This window comes from Urocitellus parryii, chromosome 8, assembly GCF_045843805.1.
Source record: "Urocitellus parryii isolate mUroPar1 chromosome 8, mUroPar1.hap1, whole genome shotgun sequence".
Taxonomy (NCBI): Eukaryota; Metazoa; Chordata; class Mammalia; order Rodentia; family Sciuridae; genus Urocitellus; species Urocitellus parryii.
The window spans coordinates 64,261,109-64,276,249 of record NC_135538.1 but is presented as its reverse complement, the minus strand read 5'-3'; the positions used below and the strand labels follow the sequence as shown (position 1 = coordinate 64,276,249).

Below are 15,141 nucleotides of genomic sequence, written 5' to 3'. Positions count from 1 at the left end.
TTAAACATTTTAGGCTTCAGAACTATGCATGTCTACTGCTATAGCTGCTAAGTAGTCAAAGACTGTCTCTGATGAATGAGTCTGGCTATAGAACTCTAATAGAGTTCCAATAGAACTCTATTTATGGACATCAAAATTTGAAATTTATCTAATTGCCTGTGTTAAAAAAATATATTATTCATTTGATATTACTTTCTATTGTTTAAAAATGTAAAAGCTATGTTTAGGTCCCTGGCCTTTCAAAAACAGGGAGGCAATGGCTACATTTGGCCCTACATTTGCCTACAGTGACCTCACCTCTCTCCTAGAGCCTGGTTTCAAGGACCCTACCTTCCAAGGTGGAACATATGCATATTCATGTGTTTTTGAGAATAGGTAAGTAGCTTTCAACGGATGCTAAAAAATATATTAAATATAAGTTATTAAGATACTCTGATGTAGAAAAAACACAGAAAAGCACTTTATAAACCATAAATCCCTATTAAAATGAATATTAGTACTTTAGTTTTGTTTGTTTTTAGAGAGAGAGAGAAGAGAGAGAATTTTTTTTATTTATTTTATTTATTTTTCAGTTTTCAGCAGACACAACATCTTTATTTTATTTTTATGTGCTTCTGAGGATCGAACCCAGCGCCCCACGCTTGCCAGGCAAGCACATTACCACTTGAGCCACATCCCCAGCCCCAAGTACTTTAGTTTTTTGTTTGGTTGGTTGTTTTTGGGTACCAGGGATTGAACTCAGGGGCACTCAACCACTGAGCCACATCCCAAGCCCAATTTTGTATTTTATTTAGAGACAGGGTCTCACTTAATTACTTAGCACCTCGCTTTTTTGCTGAGGCTGGCTTTTGAATTTGAGATCCTTCTGCCTCAGCCTCCTGAACCCCTGGATTACAGGCAAGCACCACTGCACCTGACTCATATTAGTACTTTAATTATGATAATATTTACTTAGACAACGAAGGATCTGAGAAAAATTAATGGAAATAAATGTCTGCCATTAACAGAATTCTACCTGGGAAACTGATACTTGAAATCTAAAAATGTAATAAACTGTAATCTAAAAAAAAAAAATCGGTAACCAGTTAAATTTTACAGAAAAAAATAGGAATTAATAATTATTCCAGTTGAGATAATTGGAATGTTTATTGTTTTGTTTGGGGTTTTTTTGTTTTGTTTTTTGAAAAATTCAAGAATTTACAAATAATGCTATTCAATCATTCAGCTTGGTTTTGTTAATTACTTTTTAAACTACAATAACTAGCATAATCAGAAAAAGGTAATGCTTCTTAATTTAATATTTAATATTCTGGTTAATAAAAGTTTATATGTCCATTTTTATATATTTATGTATATATATATATATATATATATATATATATATATACATTATTGTTATATATGAGTACATTTTTAAGTTCCACTTAATCATGTACATCTCCTTTCAGAATTCTCAACTGAGAAATACACACAGGGTACTATATATGGATCATTTTATTATCAGTTTCATTACTGTTAAAACTGAACAGGGAAACAAAAATTGCATAGTTGAGCCTCTTCCTAGTGGGAGTGAGGAAGTGGGCACCACAGTCTCTTCTCCAGGTGGGACAGTTGCAGGGGACTCCCTCCAGGGAAGCAAAATGTGAGGTATGTGCATTGACATTTCCAACAGAGTGAGGGAAAGAACATGGGCTCCACTTGAGAGTGCCCCTTTGCTCAGTTATCAGAAAAAGTGACTATTCTGGTGGAGAAGAATGAGTGAGCCTAGGGAAAGGGAGGTATTTTACCTTGAATACTTTCAAAGAGAGAAATTTCTAAAAAGGGGAAACAAAAGGAGTGAGAGTTTCTCTCATATGATTTTTAATTCAAGAAAACATTCTTGGCCTATTTTAAATGTAAGTCATCCATGAAAATTGTTGAAATACCAGGTCAGAGAAATTTTTAGTTCATAGAATACATCCGAGCTTTGTCTTTGCAGTGTTATCTTCAGTTGGTTAAGAAGAAAAAAAATAATAAGCTAAATATATTTGTAGCTTTTAAAGTTCTCACATGTAAAAATAGTTTAAATGTGACCCTTCTGTTTTCCAAGCATGGACTGATGCTGCCTTCCAGGTGTGATCCCTGTAGTAATTCTAGTGACAGTCATTTGCCGGTGTCCATGCCCCTTGTCACTAATCCACTGCCTCCCACAACCGGGAAATGCCCTCTGCTTAAGAACCCTCCCAGCACACACTTTTTCTTAGATACTATTCTTTGTTGGTGGTGGGGAGTGCCGGGGATTGAACTCAGGGGCGCTCAACCACTGAACCACATCCCCAACCCCATTTTGTATTTTATTTAGAAACAGGGTCTCACTGAGTTGCTTAGCACCTAAGTTGCTGGCTTTGAAGTCGCCATCCTCTTGCCTCAGCCTGCCCAGCCACTGGGATTATAGCAAATGTCACCATGCCCAGCTGAGAGTCTATTCTTTATTGAACCTTCAAGGCAGAAGTTTTGCCTAGAGTTTGAAAACAGGTAAATGGCTTCTTCTCAAAACTAGAAGAAGCTTTACACCTAGAGTTTTCTAGAAGTTTCCTGAAATTATCAGAGCACCCTGTGCATCCCTCCAACATTTCCACAAGACCTCTTTCCTTTCTTCTCACACTCTCTTTCATTCACAGATATTTACTGAGGGCTCATCATATGCTGGCAATATAACAGACAGCACGAGTCTAATGTGAACATAGTATTTTCCCTGCATTTTTTATTGAACAGGAAAAAGGTGAGAATGTAGAGCCCAAGGTCTGTTCTAAAGGAAGAATGATGGAGTAAAGAAATAGGGTGTGTGTGTGTGTGTGTGTGTGTGTGTGAGAGAGAGAGAGAGAGAGAGAGAGAGAGAGAGAGAGAGAGAGAGAGAGAGATCAGCATGTGAGCTTTTTGACCCGGTCTTATCTTCATTGCCAAATACTATTGGGAGCCAAAGTTAACACTTAAGAGATTTAACAGAATCTACACAATGAAAATACATGTGCTTAGAGGGCTGCTTGTTACTGTTGTTTTAAAATATGAGATAGACAGACTGCATACAATGCCCAAGTGCAAAAGGTCTTCAATGCTATGCTAAAGAGATTGAATTAATGAAGGTCACCAAAAGCAGAATGATTCAAAATCAAATAAATTAATGTCTCCAGATTGGCTTCTTTTGTAATAAAACAGGAGTGGAGTGGCTATTTAGTTGTAAAGCTGTTCTATAGCTGAAACTCTTGACTTCTTTATTCTATATTCATTCAACACATGTTTGCACTAGGCTTTGTTTCAGGCACCAGGGACACAACACTGAACAAAACAGAAAGGTCCCTGCTATGTTTGTGTGACCCTTGGGAATGGCCTTAAGAATTCACATGTTAAGGAATGTTTAGAATGGAATCTAAAATTATACTAAACCGAAACTAATATTTATCAACTAATACTCTGAACATTTGGCTTCCATGGGAATGGTAACAGATCATCCCTTTTTTATGTACAGAATTATCAAAAAAACCAAATCATCATCAACACGTTCTGTTTCCAAAGCACTAAACATAAAACTGCTGAATGAGGGCTGCAAGTACTTTCACTACAATCATTTTTGACACATGCTAAGAAGCAACTTTGCCTAAATCTTTGAGACTGAAAACAGATAAAACTTAAAGCTGGTGTTAAATATTGAATAATCCTCCCCACCATCACTATGACCAACAAACTTTAAACTATTCAAAGAATAGGTTGTAATTATTGGTTCATATTATCACCAAAGTACAGGACACAGCTCTGCCTTGGTAGGAGGTAGATTATTTTGTTTCAGGTATAAATACTGAAAAAAATAGATATCAGTCTCCACCTTCCAACTCCAATCCAATATCCCTCCATACACACCACACATACATCTCATATGCACACATCACTACCTCACTTTCTTAAGTAAGGATCCAACTTTTGTTTTAGATTTTTCATTCCAACCTCCATAGTAATTTAATAATAACTATAATAAACAAAAACAAGTAAAAATTGAGCTTTCTTCAGTGCTGGAGGGAATTTGTACTTCCTTTGAAGATAATTGTTTAATTTCATTCAGCCACAGGCAGCTTGGCTTCCGGCAAGAATGAACCTCTCTGATTATGCATATGAAGCTGTTACCTGCACAGTAATTAAAACATGGAGTGACAGACCCAAATAAGAGGGCTTTCATCTCTCTTCTTGTTTATTTTCAAAAAAAAAAAACATGGCAATAAGCAAAGATGTCTTTTCAAACAAGCTTTTTGCCCATTTCCATATGGAAAAACCAAACCAAACAAAAAATGGCTTCTAATAGATGCTGAGAAACCTGAATTCTTGCTGGAGCATACTTACTAGTTGACCAGCTTAAAAAACAAAAAAAAATCAATATGCCCCTCCAAACTCAGTTTTTCTTGTTTGTTTGATGGAAAGAACACGCTAAAGAGCAAACTAGGGATTTCAAAAACCCCTCCCAGCTCCTGGATTTAGTGGTTCTGTGAAGATGAGTTTGGATCAGAGGTGTGTTTTTTAAAGGAAAGAAAAAATAACAAAATGACTGAGCACTAAGAGGCTTTATTGCTAAATACCTTTATCTGCACTGGGAATTCCTTTTCCCTGCATTTCCCTACAATTCTCCCTCAGCTCTTCCTTTTCCTCCCCTCCTCCCTCTTCCTTGTACTTCTCCTTCTCTTTCTCTTTTCTCCAATATTTGGAATTTAATTTTTAGTAAACTATAATGGAAAATGCTAGTTAGTTGTACAACTATTCATTGCAGAGCAGAATTCCTTTCTTTTATTTGAAAAAAAAAAAGTTCATAAAGAGTAAAGCTTAGAAAAAGTTGAGCACAATGACCAAAATAATGACAAATTTAAGATTGTCATTAGTGGGTCACTAAACTGGCATCTAATTTTGGCTGATATTAAAAGAAAATCTGTTATTTTTATTTAACAACCTGATCCTAAATAGAACACTGATTGCAAACATAATAAAAATAGAAGCTTGTGGGCTGGGGATGTGGCTCAAGCGGTAGCGCGCTCGCCTGGCATGCGTGCAGCCGGGTTCGATCCTCAGCACCACATACAAACAAAGATGTTGTGTCCGCCGATGAATAAAGAATAAATATTAAAGTTATCTCTCTCTCTCTCTCTTTCTCTCTCTCTCTCTCTCTCTCTCTCTCTCTCTCCCCCCCCTCACTCTCTCTTTAAAAAAAATTAGAAGCTTGTTATATATAATTCATTTGGATTATAATGTGGGGATTTTTAAATTAAATATTTAGAAAACTTTATTTGGATGATGAGCTCCTAACAGGAGAGAAAGACTAGTTGTACCAATATCTTCTTGGAACTTAGTTTCTATCCCTGTAAAATGAGGACTTGAAACTGATTTCTCTCTGGTTCTTACATTCTCAGGAGATTCTATGTATACAGATGTCTATTAAGATTTGATTTAATTTTTTAAAATAGTGATTTCCTACATTTGCTACATTTCAAGAGTACAAAGTATGCTACACAGTAAAATATAAATCCTGCTGCCTTCCCTGTCTCTTCATCACTATCTTTTTGTGTCCTCAATAGTAACTCTAGGTATTTTAAAATTAAATGAAGTCGACTTGGGTTTTGATCAATACTAAACATTATATAACTATTAGAATAACAAATTAAATATAGTCTTAATTTTTTGTCATTTTCCATCTAACATTATTTCCTACACACTTTCTTCCTCAGTTATGTTCATATTTTTATAATTCCTAATAATTTTAAGATAGTTTGATATGTATTATCTCATTTGCTCTAAAGCATTATCTACAAATATCATTTACAAAAGTTTACCTTGTAAGGCTGATTATGTCATGTTTTTGCGATACGTGTACTTATCTTTTATTCAAAAGATGCCTAGTTATAATTTTGTAAGGGCTGGGGTTGTGTCTCAGTGGTAGAGCTCTAGCCTTGTACGTGTGAGGTCTTGGGCTCGATCCTCAGCACCACATAAAAATAAAATAAAATAAAAGTGATGAGTCCAACTACAACTACAAAATAAGTTTTAAAAAAACAAATAAATTTATAAATAATAATTGTCTATCAAATACAAAGTGATGGCATGATTTATGAATATAATGTGGAATCATTAAATCAAGCTAATTAAAAATCATACATTTGGATTTTGCCAAGATATGTATTGTCAAAATGCCTAGTGGGATCCCATAATGGAGTGGTTTTATAAAGCATTACTATGATCCAGTCAGTCCCCTTAAATCATGAGAATTATTCACTGAGAGTTAAGAATTTGAAGGAAGATTTGAAACTTCAACAATATAAGAAGTGGTGTCTTATGACAGATCTTTGGAGATAGGCTGCTAGATCTCAGAAAAGTGCCAAGTTGGGGCCTTCCTAGGTCTGCAAAGGGTCAAAGAGAGCACTCCAGTTATCAAAATGTCCCACTACACTCTCAGCCCTCTGCAGACTTAATGAGAGTCTAAAGGCTACAATGACCACTGTTTTATTTTTTATTTGTTCTTTTTAGATATACATGACAGTAGAATGTATTTTGACATATTATACATACATGGAATATAACTTTCCATATTACCACTGTTTTTGGAAACAGATTTTTAAAAGATGTAAAGAGATGGTGAAACTATATTCCATACCTAGACCCATCAGCAAAACTGTTGGTAGACTTGCAAAGATATAAGATACTGGTATCCCTTGATGAGGCCTACCAAATCTAGAGGAAAAGAAACAATGTATCGCAGAGACTTGTTGGGAGAAAATAAACAATGTATCTGGAGACTTAGAAATCAAGGGAAGGCTGCTCACTATGCTCTTATGTGGAGCACCTTTTAGACAAAAGAAACCAGGACATTGCCCCCAATGGAACATTCCAAGACAGGAGATGGCTTTTGAACTTGAGTCATAGTCACTTTCAATAAAGTAGGGATCCTTTACAAGTTATTATCAGTTTTACTTGAGGCATTTTCGGAGATTATTCAATAAGAGTTGGGTACTGGTGGCTCCAATTAGAGTACAGAAAAGAGGAAGACATAATTGTTGATCTGAGTGAGTACGAATTTTGGTGGTAAGGGATATACCAAGCTCCAAAAGATTTATAATATGAGGTAAAATTCAAAACATATTTAAGAGAAACATGAAAGGTTCTCATTAAGCATGTTACAAATAATACAGTTTCTGAATATGCCTTCATACATCTTAGAATTAAAAGGCTAGAATCTTAAATAGGCTCTTCTTCTGAGTAGAAGGCCCAGAAATGAGCTCTTCTCTCATCCTTAAGTTTTATGAATTTTAAGAAGATCATAAACCAACAGAAGCTAATACACACTAGTGCCAGGATACATGAAAGTCAATATATTATATAGTTAGTCTTGTATAAGCTCAGGAAAGAATTATGTGATCATGAAATCTTATTTATTGCTTTTAGTTGAATGGCTGAAAGTTCTTCCTAATTTTTTTAACTGAAGTTGTCATTTATGTAAATCATGGATTTTATAAACCTGTTTTATAGCTCTATTAGATAAAGAATATTTAATCTGATCTATCATTATAAATTGGTATAAATTAAGTACACTCTTCATTTTATTGGGCAGTTTCCAATGATATCCTTACATTAGCAGAGTAGAAACTGTTCATTATATTTGAAAAGATATTTGTTCAAAGAAAATCATAGAAAATATTTTTGTTAATTCTCCTACATTATGAATAGCATATGCTTTTATTTTTTGAAGATTATACAGTGTAAAGATAATCAAATAGAGTGTGGTGATTAGATAGCTCTGCAAAGTTCCTCTAAGTTCCTGGAAGAAGGATTATTAACCAAAACTGCTCTCAAGCAACTGTTTAAACTGAATATATCTATTATCCATTGAAGGTGATTCAATTCCATAAGGACTGATTTTTTTTCCCATCACTGGCTATTAAAGAAAATTTGTTTACCTGAAAGCATGCAAGAAAATAATAACCATCTTGTTCTTATACTGATAAATTCATAATCTCTCTACAGTTCAGGAAATTAAATTCAAGAGTGGAAAAAAGTTACACAAAGACATTATCTTTCTTTCTGATAATGAGCATTTCACCAGACCATGGCAAATCTTTTATGTGATGTTAACCACGAAATAGTAAGCTCTGAAATTTTTCAGCTAATTAATGTGTGTTACAGATGTGGCCTGGGTTAAAGGTTTGAATCTTCCTCAGTAATCTTAGTTTCCACAATGGACAGATCACACTCTGCTAGATCACCTTGCATGTGTCAATATATATGCATTGGGAAGGAGGTAAAAATCAACGCTAATTAGCCAGATGAATGAAGCCCCCTCTGCACTGCTGAGAACAAACAGCTCCTAGTGTCCAAGCTCTGGCAGTAGTTGAATATGATGAAGAAATCTCTAAACAGAACGGAAAACCAAAAACAAAACTCCTGTCATGATTAATAACTTCAAGTAACTATTTAGAGTTCTTGTTGAATATTCCAAGGGACATAGAGAGGAGAGTACTTGCTCATTTGTATTAGATCTGTAGTGTCCTCAAGGTCCATCTCTAGGAAACAGAGCTGATTTGGAGATTCATATGCTATCTCTACCAGGTGCTGAGCCTGTGTGAAACTATTAGATAAATTATCTCTTTGAGTTCAATTCTTGTCTATACCAAACCCATGCACCAAATCAAATCCTCAAACAAGTTTTTTGTGAAAAATCCCAAGAAAACATAAGGACTAATTTGCCCTTCCAAAACACCTTTCACAAGAATGACAGAACAAGACTTCAGGGAGTGGAAGGGCAGACTCAATATCTTTGAAGTGACTTAGTTCCTTTGGGATCAAAATAGAGGCAAGCATAAGGATGGGTTTAACAGCAGGAAGTTAGATCTGGATAGCCAGAGATCTAGATAAGCCAGTTCATCCTTAAAGAAACATACTGTTAGTTTTTTTTAAAAGAACAAAGTTTTGATAAAATATTTCTACATTTATGCCTTATTAGGAATTATATTTACCTCTATTTTCAGTAATAGCTACCATAATTGCATGATTCTGAAAGTATTATCTCCAAAAAAAAATCATGTGAAGTGCTGTGTTTTTTTTCCTTTGTTGGTATCCACAAAACAAATTAACCAGATGGAAAGCTCTAGTCAGCTGTTTTATTTCATGGGAGAGTAGTTCATCAGCTCTCAGGAGAATTTGTGTTCGACCTCTCCACACAAGGCATTGAGCTTCCAACAAACTGGGCTTGCAAGTATATCCCCAGAGACTACTATCAAACATTCCACCACAATTCTATGATGCTTGTTTTAGGTTATTTCTGATTGATGGCCTGAAGTTATGGCTTTAGTTATTTTTAAGATTATTTGTTGAGTTTTTAAAAAGTAGCATTTGAAGTGGGAAGAAAATAGCCTCGTTCTTCAAAATGTGAACAACAGTTACAATTGCCCGATTTGCATTAAGCCGAGTGTTCCTATAACCAATTCACTATGGCTTTTCCATTCTTACATCCCACTTGATCCTGGACTAGGCCCACAAGCAGCTAATATTGTTCTCATTTTATACTTAAAAAAAATAAGGGCCAGAAAAGTTAATTGGCTTCTAAAACAGAGCAAATTATATGCAAGCGCTGAAGCATCCAGGGCAAGAATATGCAGCTTCTGATTTCTAGCTCAGTACTTTTCTCAGTCTCTGGTTATCAGCAAAATAAATAAATAAATAAATAAGGAGGTACACACAGCTCCACTCCACCTCACCCTCAGAAACAGAATAAAAGAAGAAAGGGAAACCTAAAAGTAGATCCTATTTACTAGTTATTATAACACCTCCACAGATTTGAAATATTTGAATTTTTTTTTCTTCCTCAAAACCTACTTATTCTCTCTGGCTTGTCATATACAGACTAGTAATAAATGTGGAGGATTTATTTCCCTCATGTATTTCATTTAACTCCCCAAAATATTATCAAATTTGGCCACTCATTACATCAAAAACTCTGGAGCTACCACCATGAACCACAGAGGACACTGTCCTTGTCATCCAGTAAAGACACAGTAGTTCCAAAGCCATGTGCACAGACCTGGGAAGGCCAATACTACTTTCAACAGAGAATTGAAGTGTCTCATCAAGCACTTCAAAAACTGTTTAATCAAAGCTCTTTGGTGCCCCACGTTGAGAGAAAACCCTATTAATAGTACTAAACAATCAGCAGCCTACATCTGCAGGCTTTCTAAGTTATCTTCTTCAGCTGGTATTCAAAGGGCACTTGAGCTGCCTTCTTCAGCCACTCTCCAGGAATGGTAAAGAAACTCTTTGCACCTTGGCAGACCCTGAGACTCTACCTGCTGTCCTCTAACCTTTATTCTCAATCCTTTGACATGTCTGCCACATGTATAGTATGTGTGAATTAATTCAATAGTCCAGTGAACACACTTCATGCAAATTCTTAATTCTTTTCTATTCAAGCCTTTATCTTTTACTCTGTCGATAAAATCCCCTTTGTATATATGCTTTCATTAGTACTGGTCTTAGACTTCAAGTTTTCCGTGCATTCATTTATTCAGCTGCAAAACTTATACTGAGATTCTGCTATAACTCCTGAGATACACAGACAAAGTAGGTGATTAGGTGATGTCTCCACCCTTGAGAGCTAACAATCCAGTGAAAGAGACACACTGTAGAACTAAACAACTGTAACAAAACACAGAGAAAAAAAAATATCAACTTAACCCTGAGCAATTACTGTGTCCTGAGAAATATGAAACTGCTACAAAGAAAAGGATTTGTAACTGGACCTTGATTGATGAGGAGAAACATCCGTCAACGTAGATGGGCAACAAGGAGAAACCAATTACAGACCTAAGGAAAGTCATGGGTGATGGTGGAAAGGCATAAAGGGACATAGAGTGTTTGAAGAAGAGGAAGTCACTGAAAGTTGCTAAAGCACAGGTGTTGAACAGTGCAGGGCTAGAAAGGTAGAATATAGGAAAAGAGTAGAGAATATAGTAAAGGTACTCTGTGCTACATAATTGGGTTTAGATTTTGTTTTAAAGTCAAAGAAAAGCTGTTAAGAATTTTTTTTTCACAAGGAAAAGAAAATGATGAGTCTGGGAAAGATTTGGGGGGTGGCGGGATACTTGGGAATTAAACCCAGGGCTTCATACTTGATAGGCAAGTACACAAACACTAAGCTACATACTAGTCCTTTTTTAATTTTTATTTTGGGTCTCACTAAATTGCCTAGGCTGGGCCTAAAACTTTTAATCCTCTGCCTTGGCCTTTCTGGTAGCCAAGACTACAGATGTGCATCACCAGCTCATCTGAGATTTTTTTTAAGCATTGAACAAGATGTTCTAGGACTCCTAGGGGAAATTGAGTTTATCAACAGAAAATAAAGACATGTAATAGACATTTGCTTATTTCTCCTCAATACAGTAAGACGTTTAATAAAATTTTTAGTTCAGTGTAAGTCTTTAGGTCCATCAGAGACATGAAGAGGGACTAAACTAAGATTTACGAGATGCTTCTGAGGTGAATGGAATGGAGTACCCAAAGAACATGTGCAGGGGTGCAAATAGAGAGGAGAAAGAACAGCTACCACCTTATAGAGCAACCTTGGTCAATGAGACTTCAATAATGCCTTTGACATCAGCCACCACCCTGCTTTTACAGCAACAGTATTCACTAAAATCAAGGTCCAGTTACAAATCCTTTTCTTTGTAGCAGTTTCATATTTCCCAGGACACAGTAACTACTCACCGTTAAGTTGGTCTTTTTTTTTTTTTTTTCTCTGTGTTTTGTTACAGAAAACAACCTAGGTAAATCCAGTTAAGTATGTTCAAACCAAGATTCTTTTTTAAGTTAATTTTTTATTTATATATGACAGTAGAAAGCATTACAATTCTTATTACACATTAGAGCACAATTTTTCATATTTCTTGTTGTATACAAAGTATATATTCACCAATTTGTGTCTTTATACTTGTACCATCATTTCTAACCTCCTCCCTTCCCCTCCCCAACCCTCTATGAATCAGCCTCCTTATATCAAGAAAACATTAGAAAAAAAACATTTGACAAAATACAGCACCCCTTCATGTTCAAAACACTAGAAAAATTATAGGTAACAGGAACATATCTCAATATCATAAAGGTTATCTATGCTAAGCTCCAGTCCAACATCATTCAAAATGGAGAAAAATTGAAGGCATTTCCTCTAAAAACTTCTTTCACCACTTCTATTTAACATAGTTCTTGAAACACTGGCCAGAGCAATTAGACAGACAAAATAAATTAAAGGGATACACATAGGAAAAGAAGAACTCAAATTAGCACTATTTGCTGATGATATGATGCTGTACTAAGAAGATCCAAAAAGTTCCACCAGAAAACTTCTAGAAATTAGTAAATGAATTCAGCAATGTAGCAGGATATAAAATCAACACCCATAAATCCAATGCATTTCTGTATACCAGTGACAAATCCTCAAAAGGGAAACAAGGAAAACTACCTCATTTACAATAGCCTCAAAAAAAAAAAAACTTGGAAATAAACTTAATGAAAGAGGTGAAAGACCTCTACAACAAAAACTAGAGAACACTAAATAAAGAAATTAAAGAAGACCTTAGAAGATGGAAAGATCTCCCTTGTTCTTGGATAGGCAGAATTAATATTGTCAAAATGACCATACTACAAAAAGCACTATGCAGATTTAATGCAATTCCAATCAAAATTGCAATGACATTCCTCATAGAATTAGAAAAATTAAATTCATCTGGAAAAATAAAAGATCCAGAATAGCTAAAGATTTTTCATCTAGTCTCCATCTCCAAAGTTTTGTAAATCAGATAAATTTCAGATTTCAAAATATTGCACTAACATTTTCCAGCAGCATTTTTAATATTCCTTACAACATTTATATTTAAATCCTTTCAAGCTCATCCCTAAAGGAAAGCAGAAATAAATCAGCAGAATCAATGAAAGACCAGAATGGGCAATTGGAAGAGCCATGCAGTACTTCCAGATGAACACAGCATATTTTTACAAGTGAAGCTACTTTGAAACAGCAGATGAAAATTAAGCCACAAAAGCCCACAAGACTTTAAATTGAAGAACGGTGCACTTTTCCATATGTGCAAAAGTAATAGTTAAGGCATTATTTGCATCTATTAATAAAACTTACAGATCATGTTTTAGAGATAAAAGTAATCTTAAATAGCATTTGCTCTACCATTTCCTCTATTGTAAGACACATGATCAATGTGATTATTTTATATAGTATATTACCTCCACTGGAAACAAATATACAGTAATCAAATCAATATAGCAACTTATAATTGGCATTCAGAATAAAGAATATATGATAATTGAACTCCCTAAAGTTATGACACAAAGAAATAAAATTCCTTAAAAGCATATCAACAGAGTCGTTATTAGAAATTTATAGACCAGTACATTTCAACTACAAGACAATAGAAGCGCTCTTATTTTATAAACTTGTGTTTATGATCAGAAAGTAATTAAGACACATACAGGTAGTCCTTGATTTGCTTGATACCACATTTACTAAAATTTTTCATATTGGAACTATGTCTTTGCTTTGCACTGTTGTATGTTAACTGAGTATTGAAAGAGAAAAGAGAAAGAGAAGATAGGGGAAAGGGAGAAGAGGAAGAGGAGACAAAGGAAAGGGGAGACAGGAGAGAGGAGAAAGAACGTCATTGTCTCCCTTTCCCCTTCCTTGCATCTGCAATCTCCCTCAGCAGTTGATTCTTCTATCCAGTTAACAAACATCTCTACATCTTCCCTACTAGAAACTTCCATGACCAGTATCACCCTTTCCCAGGCATGCTATGTGTTCATTGGATTATTATCTGATAACAAAACAAAATGACAGGGTGGTTTAATACATACAACTTCTCCTGATTTGGCATCTGTTAATTTTTAAAAGCTTTTTAAAAAATTGCATACATAGAAAAGAATATATATGTACAATATAGGAAATAACAATCTAGATTAAGGAACCAAGCATTCCTGATATCTTCAAAATCCTCTGTCCAACTTCCCTATGCTTTTTTAACTTAAGAAGTTAGATCTTTTTAAATTGCATCCTAAGTATTTTGTTTACATCAACACGCTTAAAAAAAACACCTTCACAGTATTTATAATCACTAATAATCAATTTTGGCTGCTTTGGAACTTTATATAAATGACATTCATATGTCCGTACTCTGTTGCAGCCAACTTTTCCCACTCAATATTGTGAAGTTCTTTTGTAGTGCGGAGGGTATCGGTAGGTCATCTGCTTTCATTGCCATATGGCAATATGTTGTATGACCCTCCTTCCATTTACTTATCCATTTTTCCTTTAATGGGTATTCAGACCATTTCTTGCTATGGCTAGTGCATTATTCCTAATGTGGTCTCTAGGAATTGCATTCATATTTGTATATTCACTTTGTGTAGAGGAGCTTGTTAATTATCTTGCAATGATTATTAATGAAAAACATGTCCATATTTTAGCCATTTAGTTATCCTTTTATGAATCTATTCAGGTCTTTTGCATGTTTATTCAGTTGTCCATTTCTTCCTTATTGCTTTGTTGTTGTTTTTTTATTATTGGTTTTTCAAAACATTACAAAGCTCTTGACATATCATATTTTATACATTAGATTCAAGTGGGTTATGAACTCCCATTTTTACCCCGTATACAGATTGCAGAATCACATCGGTTACACATCCACGTTTTTACATATTGCCATAATAGTGACTGTTGTATTCTGCTACCTTTACCATCCTCTACTACCCCCCCTCCCCTCCCCTGGATATGAGCTCTTTGTTGATTAATGACTTACAATAGCCTCTATGAATCTGTAGCTCATTTTCACTCTTAACTTTGTGTTTTGAAAAACACAGGTTCTTTAATTTTGTCTAATCTACTAAATAGTCCCAATATGGCAAGTCCTTTTTCTGTCTGTTTAACAAATATTTTATACTACAAATTTGTGAAAACAGTCTATATTCTCAAAGTTCTCTTAACCTTGAAATCTATAACCTAGTGTAAATGATTTTCATATATGATGTGAAGTACTAACCTAGTATCATTCTTTTTCCTCTGGAAATATGGTTAACCTAACACCA

At 34.9% G+C, this 15,141-nt stretch overlaps 1 protein-coding gene across 4 annotated transcripts in view; it reads left to right on the top strand.

The window, feature by feature from the left end:
• The window catches only part of Fhl5 (four and a half LIM domains 5), a 42,258-nt gene that overhangs the window by 5,431 nt on the left and 21,686 nt on the right, over positions 1-15,141 (top strand). Inside the window, exon 1 of one of the 4 annotated variants that reach the window (XM_026392766.2) lies at positions 293-375. The exons of the other annotated variants lie outside the window; for them this stretch is intronic. The gene's annotated coding sequence lies outside the window, so the exon portion shown is untranslated. Of the gene's footprint in view, positions 1-292; positions 376-15,141 lie in introns of those variants that run through there. 4 annotated transcript variants of the gene reach the window in all.